The 20,013-nt window shown below is 39.9% G+C and overlaps 1 long non-coding RNA gene across 1 annotated transcript in view; it reads right to left on the reverse strand.

The window, feature by feature from the left end:
• Positions 1–20,013, reverse strand: part of LOC146543351 (uncharacterized) — a 20,587-nt gene continuing 574 nt past the window's right edge. The window contains exons 2-3 of the long non-coding RNA XR_014886692.1: positions 15,505–15,651; positions 1–1,690 (exon numbers count right to left, since the gene is read on the reverse strand). This is a non-coding gene — a long non-coding RNA (uncharacterized LOC146543351). The remainder of the gene's footprint in view (positions 1,691–15,504; positions 15,652–20,013) is intronic.

Consider the following 20,013-nt stretch of genomic DNA (forward strand, 5'->3'; position numbering starts at 1 on the left):
AAAGAGCATTAAAAAACAAACAAAAAAAAAAAAAAAAACAAGTGCGAGCCGGGCCCTGTTTAAATAATTAACATCAGTTTAACAACATTCATGATTTTACTACTAATGTACACCTTGCTGCAGGTGCCAAGGCCCAGCAGTGAGAGCATCCTGCTGGAGGGCAGCTCGAGTCATCCCCACACCCTCCTGCAGGTCACCGCTGCCTGGAAATCCTCTATCAGTCCATTCTGAAATTCCACCAAGCTTCCACACGGCTCACAAACCATTTCAGCAAAATCTCAAGAAGAACATTTCCCCTCTGATAACACTGAGGGGAGCAAAAGAAACAAAAAGGTCACAACTTTCTTAAAGCTTTTCTCTTTCACTGCTTTACTGGATGTGGGCACCAGCCAAGTCCCTACCAAGCCCTCCCCCCTTTTCTTTTTCCATTTCTTTGGAAGAAGCCCGCTGGGATGCTCGGCCACTGCTGTGCACAGGCATCCAGTGCTCACAGCAGAGGATGCTGATCCTCAGCCCCCTCCCAGGCAGCACAGCAGGCTTGGACACAGTCATACCCAACAAGACAGCCACGTGCTTTGGCATTATCTGACTCAAAGTTTTCTTTTCAGTTTCATCTGGTAGAGAAACAGGTGTGGTTGGTTACTTCATCAGGAAATTGAAAGCTTTCATTCCCCCCCCCCACTCGAAGAACCAGCTGATTTCTGTTCTGCTCATTGTGTGGCACGTGGTTTCAAGATCCAGTTAACTATAACCCAGTCTAGTTTCAAAAACCTGGCTCAGCTGTAACAAGGAGGCCTTGCCCTTGGTGGATCAATGCATCTCAAAACAAAACCTGTAGTAAATAATCATTTTAGATGTAAATCTGAAGTTGTGATTTCCTGTATTTCCTCACTTAATGAATTTAAATGCATTACTGCCATTATTGTTAAACTGAAAATGTTTAAACTAAAACACCCATAGCGAAATCAGTACTATACTTGTAACTCAACAAATGTCAGAGCCAGATGGAAACAACTTCAGAAGTGACTTTCTCATGCAATGCCTGGAGGGATTTTTCTATGCAGCCACTGGAATTATCCAATAAAACAGCCCTTCAGAAAACTGGAAAAAAATATCCTTGTAGCATTCAGTCTAGAACATGAGTAACACTTCCATTCTGCAAACCACTTAAGTAGTACAGAAATAGATGAAAAAAACACTCATCAGAAGCTTCTTTCTAGATGTTACTGACTAACAGAAGAATAATATTTGATAAAGGATTACACTAAATAAGAAGGCAGCACTCGGCAGCACAGTCATTGTATTTTAATCTTCACTAAACATTACATTTGTGCAGAATTTTTGTAGAACTGAAACATTCCTCAAGTACCTTGTCTTTTCATCAGACCGAGAGCTTGAGAAGTAGGAACAAAGCAAACTGCCTGCTTTGCTGATGATGAGAGCACTCCATGCTCTCAGTAACTTCATTGCATTTCCAGGTCCCTCTCCTTCATGCTGCCCATCTCCCCAGCAGGAGCTGCCCAGGTTCCCATCGACCAAACCCAAGACTCCAAGAGAAGGACAGGTAAGCCAGGTCACCCATCAGACACTGCTCGTGTTCCCCGTGCAGCAGCAGCTGCCGGCAGCCCGCACCCATCTGCTTTCCTTTCACGAGCACAGGGCTGCTCTGAGCACACCTCGGGCTCTGTCCCTGCAAAGAAACACAGCACGGAGCTCTTCAACCCGGTCTGCTATTCTGACGACAAACTGCTGACTTCAGTTACCAACTGAACTCAATTATCCTTTTAATGTATTCCAGCAAACTGCGTGCTTATTTACTTGAGGGCACACCAGTCCCAGAGAAGGGAACACAAAACCAACAGCTCCACACCAACCTCTCTGCATAGAGGGTAGCACCACTACCTCATACTTGCTCTTACTGACTCCCCTTCTCCCCGAGCTCAACACACCCGCTCACTTCAGAATTTTCCAAAAATAAGGAGCCTTCTCTGCCATTCCAACCGCGCGCTGGACAGCCCGACCGCCAGGGGGCGCCGCTCCGAGGGAACGCGGAAGCGCCCGACGCGCCCATGACGTCACAGGGGCGCGCCGCCCGTTGCCATGGCAGCGACGCCGCCGGGGGCTCTGTGTGCAGCTCGCGAACTTCCTCCTTTCGACATAGCACGTGTTCAAAGGTGGGGTTTGGAGACTTGCGTGAGTGCTGACTCCTGGTTGTCATCGGCTGTGCTCAGAGCCGAGCTGACAGCCCTGGGCTGCAGAAACCTTCGGGGCAGTGCAGCGGGTGCAGCCCTCAGGCGTTATTCCTCTTGAATCAATACATCTATCTATGTATAATTACTAATAACGTTTAAAGAATCGTTTGTGCCTGAAGTTAATTAAAAGTTTTGTCTTCCTACGAAGAAGTAGAAATAGGAGTGGGAAGTGGAACCGGGCGTGGAAGTGGAGTGCAAACACAAGGACAGACAGTGGATATGGGAAATCAGAAAAGTCTGTTATCAGCCACAATTAGAGAAATGACATTTCTACAGCTTTGGTTTTTGTGTGTGTGTCTTTGTTTGTTTGTTTGTTTGTTTTCCTTTTTGTTAAACAAAAGGGAAATGGCTTGGAAATCAGAGCTGCATCACGAGCAAAGTATCTGGTGACTCATGGGCTGCTTTGTGCACAAAACAGCCTGAACAGTTGTTTCTAAAATATTTTGCTGTCCAATGAAAATGGGAATCTAAAGCAAATTTCCAATCTGGGGAGAAAGCTTGGATGTTGACAAAAGTAGCCTGTGCTTAAAGCAAATAGTAGAACACATGAATTTTTGCTGATTACCAATGGTCCTGACTGCAGCAGCACTTCCCTGTGTCACCCTTCCCTGTGTGCGTTCCCTGGCTTTGCCAGGCAGCAGCAGGAAAGCAGGGCTGGCTGAAAGGCCACCTCTTGTTCTCCTTTATTCCAAAGGTCAGCCCTGCTGCCTGGGCTGCTGCTGCCCTCCCTGCCCCAGGTGGCCCTCTTGTCAGCTGCGGGTGACATCACTTCACTTTGGCTCTCTTCCCAGGATTCTCAGTGCACATTGGCCACAAAAGGGGTGGTGTATTTATTATACCAGTGCTGTGCCATCCCTAAACAGATGAGGGATTATCTACAGATACTTCTTTGCATGGAGATATTTCGGCATTACAAATCACTGAATCACAGCGAATCACAGAACTGTGGGGGGCTGGAAGGGACCTCTGGAGATCCGCCAGTTCAACCCCATAGAGCAGCTGTGCTGCAGGAGCTTGTAGGAGAAAACATCTAGATGGGTTTGGAATCTCTCCAGAGGAGACTCCACCACCACTGTGGACAGCTTGTGCCAGAGCACTGCCACCCTCAAAGTAAAGAAGTTCTTCCTGTTGTGATGGTGCAGTGAGATCTCACTTCAAAGTTCAGTGGGAACATTATCAATTCTTTGAAAAGGGTAGATAACAGCAGGACAAGGGGAAATGGTTTTAAGTTGAGGGAGGGAAGATTTAGGTTGGATGTCAGGGGGAAGTTCTTTACAGAGAGAGTGGTGAGGTGCTGGAACAGCTGCCCAGAGAGGCTGTGGATGCTCCGTCCATCCCTAGAGGTGTTCAAGGCCAGGTTGGATGGGGCCCTGGCAGCCTGGTCTAGTATTAAATGGGGAGGTTGCTGGCCCTGCATGTGGTGGGGGATTGGAGATTCATCATCCTTGAGGTCCCTTCCAACCCGGACCATTCTGTGATTCTGTGAACATTTGCACTTGACATATTTCCATGATTTTTCTTCAAGAATTTTGTATCACATTGGAATATCTCCTAGGCAGAGAAACCATCTCTGATTTAATTGAACTTCTGCAAAGTATGAGACCTAGAACCATAACCTGTCATCAGGTTGCAGGCTTATCCATTCAGATTCATAGCTTTATGCTGTCTATTCAGCCTGTGTCCCCACTTTGCTATAACTTGACACAGCATCTCCCCCTGAGCATTCCTCCAGGAGGAATTACCTGAAGACGTGCAGGAGGTGTCTCTGCTCTAAAGGATGAATTTTATTCTGTTACACTTAAATAGGCAGGGAGATTTGAGATACAAGAAGTGCATGCATTCAGGAGCACCTGATTGAGATTTCATTGCTTGTATTTTCTGAAACAGTCGGATGTGACCAGAAGGTGACAATACTTTAATTTTTTAAAACACATTATTTTTTCTTATTAGTACAGCTGAATGTGTGAATGCTGTTTTGTAAAGTATTCTAATTATTCGACTAAATGTCATTTCCTACAAGAAATCCCATTCTGTTACAGCCCATAGTCTTAGCTCATATGAGTAATTCACCAGTTTAATTGGGAATGTCCACACAGATGGCACAGATTGCTAATTAGAGAAGTTGGGATTTTCAGAAGTGCCAAAGAGATTCAGGAGCAGAAGTGCCAGTCCACTGTGCCATAAGCATTTCAGTCAGTTGATTGAAATTCACTGATGTTATAATTACCACATTCACTGAAATGCAGTTAGAGATGCTAATGGTTCTAAAGAAATCGTTCTGTTCAGACCTGAATCTATTTTCCCCTGATGTCAGTGGGAACGGAAATGGGTTTTGGTTTTGCCATATCCATTAAGAGAAATAAAAAATCCAATAGTCAATTCCCTGTCATAAAAAGATTTGAGAGAGAGCAGGTGGAGGAGGATTAATGCAATTGTGATGCACTTTCTTTTTTTACTAGCTTGTTCTGTTTCATTTTTAAGAGCATAACTAAAATGTACTCTTCTACATAGAAAGCTTATTCATTAGATCTTAAAATAAATGATAAAGATCTCATCTACAAATTCACAATGCTAGTGATGATACCAGGCATCATTATTAATGCCACAAAAACTTGAACAAAAAATACACAGTACTTGTTTAGCACAGACCAGTGAAGACTTCACTAGCAGGCTTTTCTGATGCACTTTCACTGGCCATAGCAAGGACTGTTGCTTCAGAGAAATGAAGGACCTCATTCATTCATGGGGAACAGGGGAAATTAAAGACTGGCAGCCAAGATCTCCTTCAGTGACTGAATCACAGCATTTGCAGAAAGGCTGCTGTGCTGCTCAGAGGGGAGGGCACTACAGTCTGATTCTGTCTGGTTCTCTTTTGCCCTTTAAAATCTCTGGTATCCTAGTGAGAAATCTGTCTGAGCCTGTGAAGTCATTTCTCTTGTTGACTGAATCACAGAATCTGAATTTTCAGAAGGTGTCAAGTTGGAACAATTATGTTTTTTACTTGAAATGTAGCTTTGAAATGAACTGTATGAGACAGAGGAAAACAGCCAATCCATTATGCTATTTGGATTCCTCAGAAGTCTTTTTAACCCTTCAAAATCCTGTCACAAACATTTAGAGAACTTCCTGCAGGATTGATTTTATTTTGTCTTAGTTGTGTTTATTTGGGTTTCTTTTAGGAGAAATCACACACAGAAAGCATGAAGGGACATTACAGAGTGACTCAGTTCAGAACTGGCTGCCATTATAAAGCTGTGGCAGCTGAAAACAAAAATGGAAATTGATGGACAGAGGATAGTCTTTCAGAATTATGACAAGATTTTTTTGGTATTAACAGGGGTATTAACCCATCTATTTCAGCTATCTAATTTATTTGGTTAGGTTAGAAGAATGTTATTCATCTGAATGGTGAAGTTGAGGAGTAGAGACTCTCAGAAAATGCTTCAGGTAATTCTACTTAAGCAAGAACTGAACACTTAAATCAGACGTTCTGAATTACTAAAGGACAAATGCCTCTGTTGGTATAGGGTTCCTACCCTTCTCACCTGCACATTTTCATTTAATAAGCACAACTATAGGAACTACATACAGTCTTATGCATGTAAAGCTTAAAAAGAAGCACAGAATACACAAATGCAATCTGGAAGTAAAGATATTGGCTCTAGAAAGAAAGGGGCAGCCAAAAAAATCTTGAGTCAGTGTATCGTTGCCACAGCTACTCTGAGAGTCCATTCATTACCCCATCTAACAAAGTAGAGAAGTATTTTGGGACAGTCTGCAGCCAGCAGACTGCTCCTAAAGGGAATATTTTCTCCAGCATAATTAGTTAAAGCTCTAGGGCCCTTACCTACCCTAGAACTGGGAGCTAAAATAATAACTCACCTTCCATCAAGACCCTGTACCAATTCAGTAAGACGAGCCAAAAAAGCGTGAACTAGGTTACATAGCAATAGAATAAGATCCAGACATCCTAGATGATATTGAAGTAGGTGGAATGGAAGAAAAGGAGAGAAGAGAAGAGAAGAGAAGAGAAGAGAAGAGAAGAGAAGAGAAGAGAAGAGAAGAGAAGAGAAGAGAAGAGAAGAGAAGAGAAGAGAAGAGAAGAGAAGAGAAGAGAAGAATTTAAGCAGAGAACAGAAAGTGAACAGCACTAGATGAAAATTCTTTATACCCTAGCAATGTGCACTTTTGAGATATGATGAACATAGTAACATATAAGTTCATAAGTATGCACACATTCGTAAACGAGTGACTCCTATAGACTGCAAACCAATGTGGGTTTGTTTCTGTATGTGGTGACACACAGCACTGCTCACATTATGGCATACTGTCTGTACACCTTCCTGACATTTTACTGGCTTACTGGAACCTCGCTGCCCTGTGCTCAGCTAGCCAGCCAGCAGGTGTGGCTATAGAGCCTGGTCCTGCCTCTGAAACAACCGGATGTCTTTTGGCTGTCAGTGAACAGATGAGGATGAAATCACTGTGACCATTTCTAAGAAGGATATAATAATCCTACAAGCTTACTTTCAGCATCAGAAACCCCAGGGTATGTTCTGAAGCCACAGTTGTAAACACGACTGCTACATATGTGGGAGTCCTTCATGCTTGTAAAAACACACAGTTAAAAAAAACTAGTCTCATAGAAATTTCCTGAACTGGAGGAGCCAAAATGATTTTTTTTAATGCAGGCTTTGATGCCTTATCATTTTAAGGGAAACTAGTTGCCAGGTGAAAAAATCTTCCGTACAGCTTGAACAAAAGTAGTTTTCTTCTGTGCAAGACTTCAAACCTATTTTTACAGATAATGGCTCCACTGCTATTTCCGCTTTTTAGGTTTTCCAGCCACAGCATCATTAACACAAGTAAAGCTAGTGTACAAAAAAAGTTAGGAGGAATATCTTACCTAAAAGCTATTTTCAGCATACTTTTACAGTGCTGTGAGAAAATACTAGTTAGTAATCCACCATTGCCCATGAAACCTTTTGTCTCCTACAAAACAATTGTAAGATGGTGAGCAGGATGACAGACATGAAAGATTTAAAAAATTTTTTTTGGTATTATTTAATATTAAATATCTAGTATTTAAATATTCACTGTGTATTACCTATTTAGAATTCACATCATCTAATTCTGCATGTGTTTATTCTGTATAATTAGAAGCCACTTTTAGCCTTGTTTTAGCCTAACTAAACACGTTTCATCTACAAGTGTTCTGCAACTTTATTTCAAAACTGCTTCAAAACAAATGTAAAACAAATATTCCTTACAGCTTGATTAATATCTTGCTTTTGGGGGCTTTTTTTTTTTTTTTTTTTTTTTTTTCAGTTCTGATGCATGCAGCTCAAAGTCCCATTGTTTGTTTCCAGTCCCACACCCTTCCCTAAGCTGTGCAGGTGAAATAGTTTGTGGTGTTGCGCAGTGAACCCAGTCAAGGACTTGATCTTGACTAAAATAACCTGACTAAAGATGGGTATTTTGAACTTGGATCCCTTTCCTGCACAACTGCCTCACAGAGACTTGGTGTGAGTCCAGCAGTAGCCTGCAATGGGAAAAGGGGCACAGGGAAAAGACGGGCTGCTGAAGCCAGTACAGTGTACTCATAAAACTGCAGTTGTGGCTTTACACACTGAAACACCAAACAATGACTTTGGCTTGTTCAGTATCTAGTAGGAAAAAAACAAGTAATTTCATAGCAATAATACTGCACTCATGTTCTAATTAAGTTTCTCCAATATTTATGTCTAAATTAATTGAATGCACTGTGAACTAATGACATACTGCAGAAATCAGTATTCACACATAACAAATGAGGAATCCACATAGTAGTAGTGAAAGATCAGAAAAAACATACAAGTGGGCACTTGTGGAAGGAAATACCTCCTTACAGAAAACTTATAAAACAAGATACTAACAGAAAATGAATAGGTATCTTATAGTTATCTTGTGTTTTTCTATTACCAGCCTCGATTGACTACATGTCTGCAGAGGGACGAACAGTTACTTGTTAACAGCCAGCGTAACTACAGTGTAAGCCAAGAGGTCAGCCAGTTCTGTGATTGCTGGTTGTCGCTGGGTGTGAACACTGAGATGAGTTACCTACAGAGGTGGTACAAGAAGTTGAAACTTCTGCAGAGGTACCTGGAAGAGGCAAGCTAAGCTGCTGTTCCACATGCTTCACTGAAACTGAGAGTCTGAATTATACGAAAAATGTTATTGGGGCTGTCTGGTTTATACTGTATTTTTTGGGAGGCTCTGCTGAGTCATTACATTATATATGCTATTGAATTAAAATTCAATTACAATTATTTCCTCTTTGTTGTACATATTTTGCATTTTTTACCAGTTTTCTTCCATTGCATTTTCCAGGTGGTCTCTGACATTGCTAGAAAGAAGTACAAACACTCTGAGCTAGCTGCAAAAGTTGGAAGGCCAGGAATCATTTGGAATGTTAGAAAAATAGCCAATAGTAAAAACATCTGTTTTTTGTATTTGAGTTTTAAATAAATGTTTCTTTCATTTTATGGCTTATAGCATAACACCTATTTAAATTCAGTAATTGCAATACAAAATCTTGAAAAATGAGCAAAATTTTACGTAACATTGAAATGAAACAAAAAATTCATACCATTAAAATTAGGGCACATCTTAATTTCTTCTCATTTAATCTTGCATTCTGTGTTACACTTCAATATAAGAACTGCATGGCCCTTTTGGTTTTGCTCTCTGGCCTGTGACTTGCTGCCAGCCTGTCTGTGCAGGAGTGATGCCAACGCTGTGGCAGGATTAATGAAGTGTTGACTGACAGAAACAAACAGTAGCAGCTCTTTCTGTGAGTTATCTAAGATTCACTGTATGCAGCACACACACACGGGTGAGAAAAAGCACACAGGCTCTCCTTTAATGAGAACTTCCATGAGTAATAAACAGTTTAGAATGCTTCACAAATTTGTATTTATGAAGTGTACAAGCTACACATAGCTGTTCTTCATCAGCACTAAGCTGATACGTCGCCATGCCTTGAGCTCAAATACTGGGACAATTATAAGAGATTAAATTGAGATTTAGAAGCCAGGCTATTTTTAAAATCTCTTACTCTACTAATGCGTATTCCTATATAATCCTATCTAAAAATGTATTTTGAGGGCTCAGAGTAAGTAGGGAAATGGGGGCTTAATGTATCCAAATCTAGAAAAAGCCTAGATGAGCTACAGGTTTGAGTTGGAGCTGAGAAAAGCAGATTTCATTCACTGTATCTCAGTCGGAAGGTGGGAGAGAATTCTTGGAAGATCTCAGAAAGAAAAGCAGTACCTCTGAGGCTCCAAGATAAGACGTGAATGGTAGGCAGAGCTAGCAAATTCTCCAAGAACAAAAAATAAAATAGATTTTATATGAAGTGGCAAACTGGATCTGACAGTAGCCTAGAAGACATCTGGCTCACGCTCCTTCCTTGCTGTGCTGCTGGCTGAAGTGATTTGGGGTGAATGAAGTAATCTTACTGTTGAACATGTCAGATTCCTTGTCTGTGAAGTGGTATTGACTGAAAGGCCTTCTGAGAGCTACTGATGGGAAATGCTAGCTAGGATTGGTATTAAAATGTGATGTTTTCCTCCACAAAAGAATGACATTTGAATTCTTTTAGAACTGCACTGAAAAAGTTTTAAAAGGGTAGACACAGAAGAGATGATAATCAAATGAGTTCTGCTGTTAAGTGCTTTGATACTGGGAAACTATGATTTGTCTGCATGCTGCACGCCTCCGCCGCTCTGCCCAGTTAGCAAACGTACCATCAGTGAAATGGGGAATCTTAATGCAAGCAGGAACCTCCTTACGAGAGGAAAACTGGAAACGGAGGGAGGTACCTTACATCAAACATTATTCTGAAGTGCTACAGATTTCCTTCCATACTGTTTGAGGAGTAGTGCAATTCTGACAGTAAAAGCTGTACTTTGTAAAGCTCTGTTCAACAGCAGTCTGTAAATTTAATGGAGATGATGTAACAGATGTTGAAACAAAACAGTTATTTTCCTAGCATAAGTATTTTGAACTCATTGGTTAATTTTTTTTCTGTTCTTGTCGCAGAAAGCTTATATAGACTGTGACAAGGCAAAATTACGTGTGATATACAAACATCCTCTCAAAATTCAGAACTCAAATCTTCCCTTGAGATACTTGAATAAGCTGCTAATTATCTCATAGACCACATTTCACTGCGGTTTGAAGAACATATGATGACAAGGGAGAAAACATTCAGTAACATCATCTAGTCTTCAACTGTGAATGCTTCTCAAAAACAGAAGCCCCTGCCTTTGTAACTGGGGAAGCCTTAAGCTAATAATTTCAGTGCAGACGTGAGAAACAATCATTTAAGGGATATTCCTCTATTAAGAGTTTATGGATGAAATATACATGAACTTCACCTTTCCTGACAAAATGAAACTGGTTGGGAGGAAAGAGAGCAATTCTCCTTGTTTCATGCAGCAGGAGGTGCACCAAGTATCAGGCTCCCTGGCAAAATCCATTGATGTTATTGTTCTGCTTTTGTTCTGAGTGAGAAAGAATGCCTTAAATGCCCAAACTATGATCCACCCTATTCTTTATTTCCATACATTGTACCAAAAGCTTCGTCACGTTCAAGATTATGTTTCAGTATTTCAGTGTTGAAAATCTGAAAGACTGTGATCTCTGTAAAAGATCAATGTATGCAATTAACAAATGTATTATTGTTTCAGTAAGTCTGAGAAGCAAATGCAGCATTACTGAAGATGGAAACAATGTTGCTGATATCACTGAACACAGTAAGCCAGAATGAAACATAAATGTCCACATAATCCTCTGTGACCTCTCAATTATTCACACGCAGCACAACAGCAATTTCACAGCTTATAGTGAAGAGAAGCATAACTCAAACTTCCTATGGCACGTGTGCTTGTCCCTTTAACTTTCTTATTCAGTAATCATTGAGATAGATTAATTTGCAGTGTATTTTAGTGGCAGTAAGGGTTGAAGCACAAATACCTTTGCCCACTGTGAGTCTGTGTGTTCTTTGTGCTGCTATTTTCCATATTGATTGTTTTATCTCTGCCATAATGCCTAATTACTAGAGGAAAAGTCATTGCATGCAGAAGACAACGTATTGGTTGCTAACCATGGCAGAGTGGTGTAGGATATACTTTGTATCTAAAGCTGGAGCTTGCTAGAACAAAGAATGGCTGGTACAAAACGCTTGCTGTAACTTCCCATGGATTAAAAAAACATTTCAATAATAATAATAGACAAGATCCCAAAAATGGAGCTTAGATAAGTTTCACTCAAATATTTATAACTCAGTGTAAATATTTTTTTAGATTTAGGAAAGCCTAGCACTTAGCTGCTCAGACTTTGCCTATCTTAACCACAGTAATTAAAAAAAAAAAAAAGAAATGAAAAGCTTTCTTGACTGAACTTTTGAAACTGGTTGCCATCCAGAGAGTAGCATCTTGATTCCTGAAACTAGCAAAACATTCACTGATTTCTAAGAACATCAATGTTTGATTTGGATTATCTGCCATAACTCTACCTTTCAAATCACATCAAACCCAACTCCATTTGTTGCACAGTTCTTAATACCAGGCCAGCTAGCTTTTGCTTGTTAGTATCTACTTTTCTTCAAACATATGCAATCAGGCCACAGTGTGCCCCTTTGATGTTACATAAAACCCACAGGTGTACTGTCAAAAAAAGGTTTACTGTAGGGTGGCAATGGAAACATATTGGCATAAAGAAACACCCTCTTTAACTGAGTTGGTCATATGATTGGTATTTGGCAGAGACTCGCAGCATGACTCAGTGAAATCTTTTAACAGTGAAGCTTCTCATATAGTAAACATTCCCAAGCACTAGACTCTATAGTTTTATTTCACTGAAGCAAAATCCTATTATATTAAATTATAATGTGGAAACATTCTCTGTTTTAATTTAATGAATAGAGCTCTAAGTCTTTGCCATCTGTTCCACCCTTTAATTACAAAAACAAAAAAGAACATTCACAATCTCATCACAGGAAGAAGTGATTTGGATACACAGGTAAGTATCATACCCTGAACTGCTAGCACCTGTTACATACATGCTTTCACTTGATAGTAAAGCTATGCTTTGCTGCTATCATCCTGGTTTTAAATACATGCGCTGGTAGTTTCAAATGGATAAATGATCATTCATTCCTTTACCCAGAAATCTCATTGTCCAGCACAGTGGCTTTCATTTTAGAAATAACTGCTTTTTAGGATATGTGAATTTATCTTTGTGCTTTCAAGCCATTGAACACTTACGGTCTTCTGGGGGCAAAAGATGGTACAGAAAAACAGTAAACAAAAAGCCATGTTACAGCTACTCTCTTCCAGTAGATGTACAGTTTGTTGGTTTTTGTTTTGTTTTGTTTTTAACATCATAGGCTCTCCTCTGTAAAAGGAATATCTACATGTACTTCTTTTCTATGATCACCTAGAAAGCATTTACATTTAAAACACATGAACAAAAGGCAAGCATTTGCATTCAGTGCTGCTGCCCAAAAGCTTGCCCATTTGTATCATAAGAAAATAATAAGTTTGTTCACCTAGAAGTCATAAATTTCCTCTTAAGGATAATTTACACTTTGAAAAAAGTGCATTTCAGTTTAAGGAAAACAAAACAAAAAAAAAAAAAATCAAGCAATAAACAAAACTATTCAACCAGCAAAATCCACAATAATTCCTGTAACACCTCACAGAAGGGGAAGTGAGAACTGGTACAAAAGACATCTTCCATCTCCTGACCCCCCAGCCCACAGTACCTCCTGCTATACTGGTTCCATAGTACACAGTAAGAGCAAGAGTTACTTTCTGGAAAACAGAAGCATATTAAATTGTCACATGAAACCAGAAGAACTTGTTGTGAAAGAAGTCAGCCCTATCTCAAGGCTACTGCAGTGTACACAACTTTACTGTGGAAATTCTTTCACTTGGTGTATTACCTACACATGAATAATTTCTGTTCCATTTTGGTAAGTTTGCCTGCTGCCTCCAATTGGTCATTGTAAAAAAATCAGAACAGTAGTAGCTGAACCAATTAAGTTGCTTGGAATACTAGAAGTACAAATATGAATGATCTTCCTTTGTAACAAATACTATTTTTTAAGGGAAGTGTAACTATACTCAGGAAAGAGAGAGCCCTTCATGAAAAGGGGTTACATCTAGAAACAGCTGCAACACAGGATGGTAGATTACACACAGTTATGCAGCTGAGAATAATTTCTCTTATAATTTTGATGACCTGGATCTCTGTGTATCACAGTAGCAAGTAAGGTTATTACTAGCTTCTGTTTTTGAACTTGAAACTGACAGCTTTTGGATGCATTTACTGCCTACAAAGAAAATTGAGCTAGTTATTCATCTAACACAGCTCAAGAGCAGCATGAACTTGGGCAGTCTGGGCCTGTAAGCTTTCAGGATTTGTTGGCCTGGACTTCACTAGGTGTGTGTTTGCAGCACCTGTACAACAGACATCCAACAAAATGTTCTGGACACCTGTACTCCCAGGTTAACAAAAGGAGGGTGCTATTTTGTTACTTAGTGTACTCAACATTTACCACCAATAATAAGTATATCTATAAAAAAGAAAATTAGATGTTTGGTTACTAAGATTCTAGTTCCAGGTGAAATGAGGAGAGCATTGTCATTACCACCTACAAGTTTTACCAGAGATTAACGAGTCAATTCACAGTCAATTCTTGTTCCTGGGTTAGATGAGAGAATTTTATTAACTAAACTTGTAACAGTGTATTTTTTACTGTCATTATACACCTCCTTAGAGAGAAAAGCTTCTCAAGTTAGAATGGCGTTTCCAAGCCTTACGAGGTGCAGAGGGGATCACTAAATCCCATAGATTAAATAAGTAAAATGTATTACTCAAAGAACAGAGATCAGGGTTTGCTGTTACAGTTATCACTGGGAGAACTGGGAAGTCAGGTGCATATGAAGGAGATATCTCTTGTTCTCAGGATTGACCACTGCCCTTTCAGTCTTTTTTTTTTATTATTATTTTTTATTTTTTTTACCTTTTCCAAGTCATGGGAATTTGACAGAAATTATGAGGAAAGGTTGAGGAAGGTAGCCCAGCTCAAGGCTGCCAGGGTAAATAGTTTTAGCTAGGAAAACTGGAAACAGTACTTCATGTAAGAACACAGAGTTAGCAATGAAGAAACTCAGGTTTATCAAGTGTAGCTCCATCCACCTGGGGATATTCTCTCTCCAGGTAATTTACCACTGTTATTTCATTTTGCATGTTTATATATTTACCATTATTGCACACGCAAATATTTTGACTGGCAGTGAGATGGCATGACTAGCAGTTTCTGTTTGGGCAATATGGGATTATGAAGAATGCTTATGCTAAGGACTGAGAGGTGCTGACAACACATGATTTTACAGTGCCAGATCTGAGTCAGTCTGTGCACCTTTGTTTTCATGAATATTAAACTGGTTCTCAAACTTTCTTCAAAAAAGAAGATATATTCTATCCAGGCTTTGCATAACCCAGCTACAGTAGTGCAAATAATTTCAGGTTATTGTAGTATGTTCTTCAACCCAACCCTTAAAATAAGGCTTTTGGTGAGAACGCAGTTATGTAAGGCTGCAACAAGATTTGAAATGATAATTATTATCCAACTTGTCACCTATTTTTAACATCTAAAATGGAAGGCACTGAAATTCTTAATGATAATATTCAAAGAGTGAGGCACAGCAGTGAATCTACCACAATGAAATCTGATTCAGTATTAGGTTAAAAATAAGGTCAGGTTATTATTTGTAACTAGCAATCACTAATAATACACTTGTTAACCCCAGTGAAACAATATCAGGGTCTAAGAATAAATGTTCCTATGCAGTGAATATAACACAGTTCTCCCTTGTCCTTTAGCACATACACAAATAGATTTCAAAAGAAATTTTCCCTCCTCTGCCTCTCTATTCAAAGCAAGTATTTAAAGCAGCAGCCAGGACACTGCACTGCTGAGAACTGACACTGAGCTGAGTGGCAAGGCAGTAGTTTAGCAAGGCACTTTTAGTAGATTGTGCGTACCTGTTTTGTCATGCAAGACATCTGCAGTATCTTCAAAACAACATTGGTACAGTATTAACATGCTTCTAGAAGTCATGAGTACAATTCTCCCCAACTGGGTTCAGGCTTCCAACACTACAACACACTGGCAGTGCTACGAAGAAAACATATTTACCTGGCAGGAAAGTGGGGGAGGAATAGCTCACATTTTCTTGCTCCAATCCTTTCTGCAGTTGTTACAGTTTAATACTCCAGTTGCTTGAGCCAAATGAAGGTCAATAGGATAGTCACTGTAAGGTAGCATTAACTGAAGAGTACAAATCTGAGAGGAAAGAAAGAAAAAAAAGCATTGGCTACAATGCAGAAAATCTCCCTCATTCACTCAAATAAATAGGCTACAGAATGACTATACTGGGTAGGTGTTGCCTGTCTTAAGTGTAACTGGAACTCCAGGACAAGAAAAAGAATCACAGGATAAAGGTAAAGAGTCCTTTCTGTTGGCTGAACTGTATTGTGTACTTCCCCATTATCACAGCACTTCACAAGGCCACAGTCAGGCACAGGTAAAATATCTCAGAGTTCAACATTCTCAGATCTGCAGGAAGGGTACTCAGTTCAGATTTATAGGCATTTAATAGAATTGTAGCCTCATTCCAAATAAAACAAACCTCATTACAGCCCTGAAGGCTCCTGACCTACATTAGCCAGGTGCCTTCTTTTAGTTTCCACATTTTTCCTTAAGTCTGTGCACCAAGATGAGGAGAGAAAATGCATCCTGCATTGGCTTTAGTCCTAACTCAGTTGTCACATTGTGTGAGAGATCTCACAGAAACAAGCAGAGCAATCCTCTGCTATGATGTTGAAACTTGGGAAAAAAAACAACACAAGCACCTCTTACAAGTCCTACATTTTTTTTTTTTTGATTCCTAAAGCCAATCATTTAGAAGCCAGAGACAGTGGTTACTACATAGTATCCTGGCACAAGAAGCAAAGATATAACAATAAAAAGCTTGATGCACATCTCCATGACTACTGATTGTGTGTATTAATAATGTGTTGTGTTCCTGAGTGCTTAAACATAGTTTATAGAAATAAAAGACTCAAGACAAGAAGAGCTTTCCCAAACAGTACTTGTGTTGTGAGTTGTGCCGATCTGAGCACTGACAGGAGCACCAGAAAGCCTCAAGTCCTCTGGCAGAAACCTAGCACGACACTTCACAGATGTTTACAGTATTGGTTTAAAAGGAAGGAATTTAAGCATGTCTCCAAGTATCTACTGAACTTGACTTTAAATGCTTTCATCATCTTTGGCAGATTAACTACTGTCCCCTCAATGGGGCTGAAATAATGTCTTTGTCTACCTGGCAACAATGGCAAAGTGTGTGTTCTGGCAGCAGCAGTATTTGCAAAGTGCCCTAAAGATTTTAACACCTTACAATGATGAGCAGCATTTTCAGAACTGAGGGAGAGCCCAGCTGCATGCCCAAGGGCACTGCGAGATGCACTCATCAGCAGGGGATGCAGCTTTAGTAGAGGAAATACACTGCGAAGTGTCTAACTACTCTCCAGAACTACTTCAGCTTCGCTAAATATTAAAAATGTAATATTTGTGAATGAGCAACCTTTCCCTTGGTCTTTTGACTATGAAGTATCTGTATTTACTGATTATTGCCCTTCACAGAAACCATTTAGTGGAAGTCTTAAATGTAAGGGTGGTATTGGTATGCCAGTGATTTGTCATGCACTATCTGGACTCTGGAGTGAGTCAAACATAAAGAAGTTATACTTGCTCATGCTGACATAACAAACATCTGACAAATAGCTTTTTGTCTAGTTCTCATCTTTTGTAATCATTCTGCTAAGAATCACAATGCTTATCTAACTGAAGGGGACCAATGAGACAAAGAACACACTGTATTTTGTCTTGGGAAGAGGCTGATGCCTGAACACAAGATGTGTATTTCTGGCCTAATTTGATCAGGGAAGTCCATTTGCCCCCAGAGGCAGACGACTTCTACAGGGAAGCATCACACTCTTTGCTGACAAAAAAGAAACAAAAACAAAAAACCCCACACACATTAACCCAGGAAATTAACTCTAGATTATAATCCGGAGATATCACCTTTAGATAATGTAGCATAATATTCTAACTCTGCTTTTAGCACTGAAACACCATAGCAACAGACACTTCAGATATGCATTGGCAGATAATTTAGATCTAGTAAAATATTCACATAGAGATAAATATGAAGAGAGCTAAGTTACACGTTGCTGACTCTGTAATGGCCAATCGAAATGGTGTTCATTTACCTGTGTGACGCCTTGCAATATAATTCTGCATAGTTTAAACACTGACTGATGTTTTTTTACTGTGAAGGAAATGCTGGTGTCACTGCAGTAACTGACAAAACAATTGCAATTGCTAACATACATTTGAATTAATTTGATATTCATTTCAGGCTGTTACAGTATTAGTTTGCACTAATATAGACCGTTTTGTTAAAAAAAAAAATTGAATACTCTATCAATCTGATGTGTGTAAGCACATGTGCAGCCAGCTTCAGTAGTAAACCTTCCTAAAAAATGCCATAAGATGATACACTTGTCAGTGACTCAAGAGCCAGGACTGCACATGGCAGTAAGGACAATCCTTGAATCATCACAGCAGCCACACCCAGTAGATCTCCTTAGCTACAAACCACACACACACAGCAGCCTGGCACAAATACTAAATACAAGTATTATTCCTACCAGTTTACAGTTTAATCTTGCCGCGTACCTGAAGGACTGCCAAACCCCCAACTTATGCAATGCAGCAGGCATTCTTTCATTATTTCCCTTTCCTTTGAAGGTTCTGATAACTATCGGGGAGAGAAGAGAGAAGCAACCACAATTCACTGAGCTATTGATTATGACTCTCAAGAAGGCGGAATAGATTTGACTTCTGATCCAAACACAGTTTATAGGCTATCTGAGACAACACAAGGATAAAGAATAGAGCTAGCTGTTTTAGATGGAACTCCATTTTTTTCCTCTTCTCTGTGAGCACCCTGATAACTGGATCCTAAATATTGCTGTGCCAAATCCTGAATTTTCTTCTAGTCAATGGCACAGCTTCAGCTGCAAGCAAGGAACGATGAATTCCCTACATCCTCAAGCAGTGCTCAGTTGAGCTAAGAGCTACGACTGCCTTTTCAAACAAGAAAGAAACATTTTCATAGCAGAGCACTCTAACACCAGGCTCCTGTGAACCTATGGCAGGTTTGGGAGCCACCACATTTGCTTTAAAGACAGTAGCAATCACTGTTGCAATCTGTAAGGAGCACTGCCTAGCACACATTACGTGTGTTTTCTCTGCACATATCAGATGAAACGTCACAGGACTTTGGTTGCAGTTTCATAAGCAAGTAAGTTAAGATTTCGTGCTGCTGAGAAGGCTTTATTTCTCCTCTTTAGCTTTTCTGATCACTCACTTTTGCTGGCAACAGAAGTGGCACGCTGCAGAAACAGAACTGTTATCAGCAACAGCCCCAAGTGGCAGCCTACCAGCTGGGAATTCCTTGCTCAGAATCACCTCTGCAAGGTGCTGAAGCACTTATTTCTCTTGAGACTAAGGCACAGAGTACTAAAACTGTTAGTTTGGATTTTTTTTCTGAATATTGTGGAAAGTAAATTAAAAGAGCAGCAGTAATTAATATTTTTTTTGTAGTCGGGCATAACTAACATTGACATCAGAAAGAATTCAGAATCTGGGTTTCACCAGGAATTCCACTATCTCTATAAAAACAAAAGCTAAATATGGTCTTTAAACATCTTACTGTGCCAGAACAACAATTACTAGAGAAAATAAACTTTAACTTAGCTAGCTAAATAAGAGACAATGTTATTGCCTTATATTCTTTCCATTTATTTGTTCAAGATTATTTGGGAGGTACCAAAGAAGCAGTGCCGCAAAGCAAATTCTTGCAATTTTTCAATAAACAACACTTTTCCTTCTAGTTTTAAGGTACAAAACTACAGGCATTTGAGGATGCAAACCCATGGAAAGGGTACAGAGGAAAAAAACTGAACACCTGAAGAAAGGCATGCCAAAAAAATGCACATCTTATAAGGAGAGTGTGACGTGAAGGAACTGAGACTGATGAGTGAGAACAAACATTCTTTCCCCTTTGCTCACTATTTTGTTTCTTTGCTTCAATAGCAGGCAAAGGATTTAACCCTTTCCACTCCCTGCCAGGACAGAACTTGCCAGAAAGCCTTTGGTGAGTGGGTAACTCCAAAAGGGCACACTGTGTCCAGATTCTGACCCACTTTACTGACTTTTTTGTTTTTTAACTGATCACTTCACACGATTTGGAAGTTATTGTAGGGAAATGCCACACCAACTAGCACCTCTGTTATTTAAGATGAAGACCACAAAAATTCATATTCTGCTACAGACCACATGTTCACATTTCTTTTGCTCCTTTTCATCACACGTTATTTTACTGGTACTTTTCCTTTATGAAGCAGGTGCCTGCCTGCACCGAGGCCCACCAGCTTCCCACACACTGCTGACAACTCACACAGCTCCCAGCTCCTCATCCCCAAAGGTTTGCAATAACCACGCTCTGTGCTATGAGTGCACAGACAGCAGCAGGCTACGCACAATTACAAGCACTCCTCTCCCTCTACAAGACCTCAG

This window comes from Meleagris gallopavo, chromosome 15 (assembly GCF_905368555.1).
Source record: "Meleagris gallopavo chromosome 15, MGAL_WU_HG_1.1, whole genome shotgun sequence".
Classification (NCBI taxonomy): domain Eukaryota; kingdom Metazoa; phylum Chordata; class Aves; order Galliformes; family Phasianidae; genus Meleagris; species Meleagris gallopavo.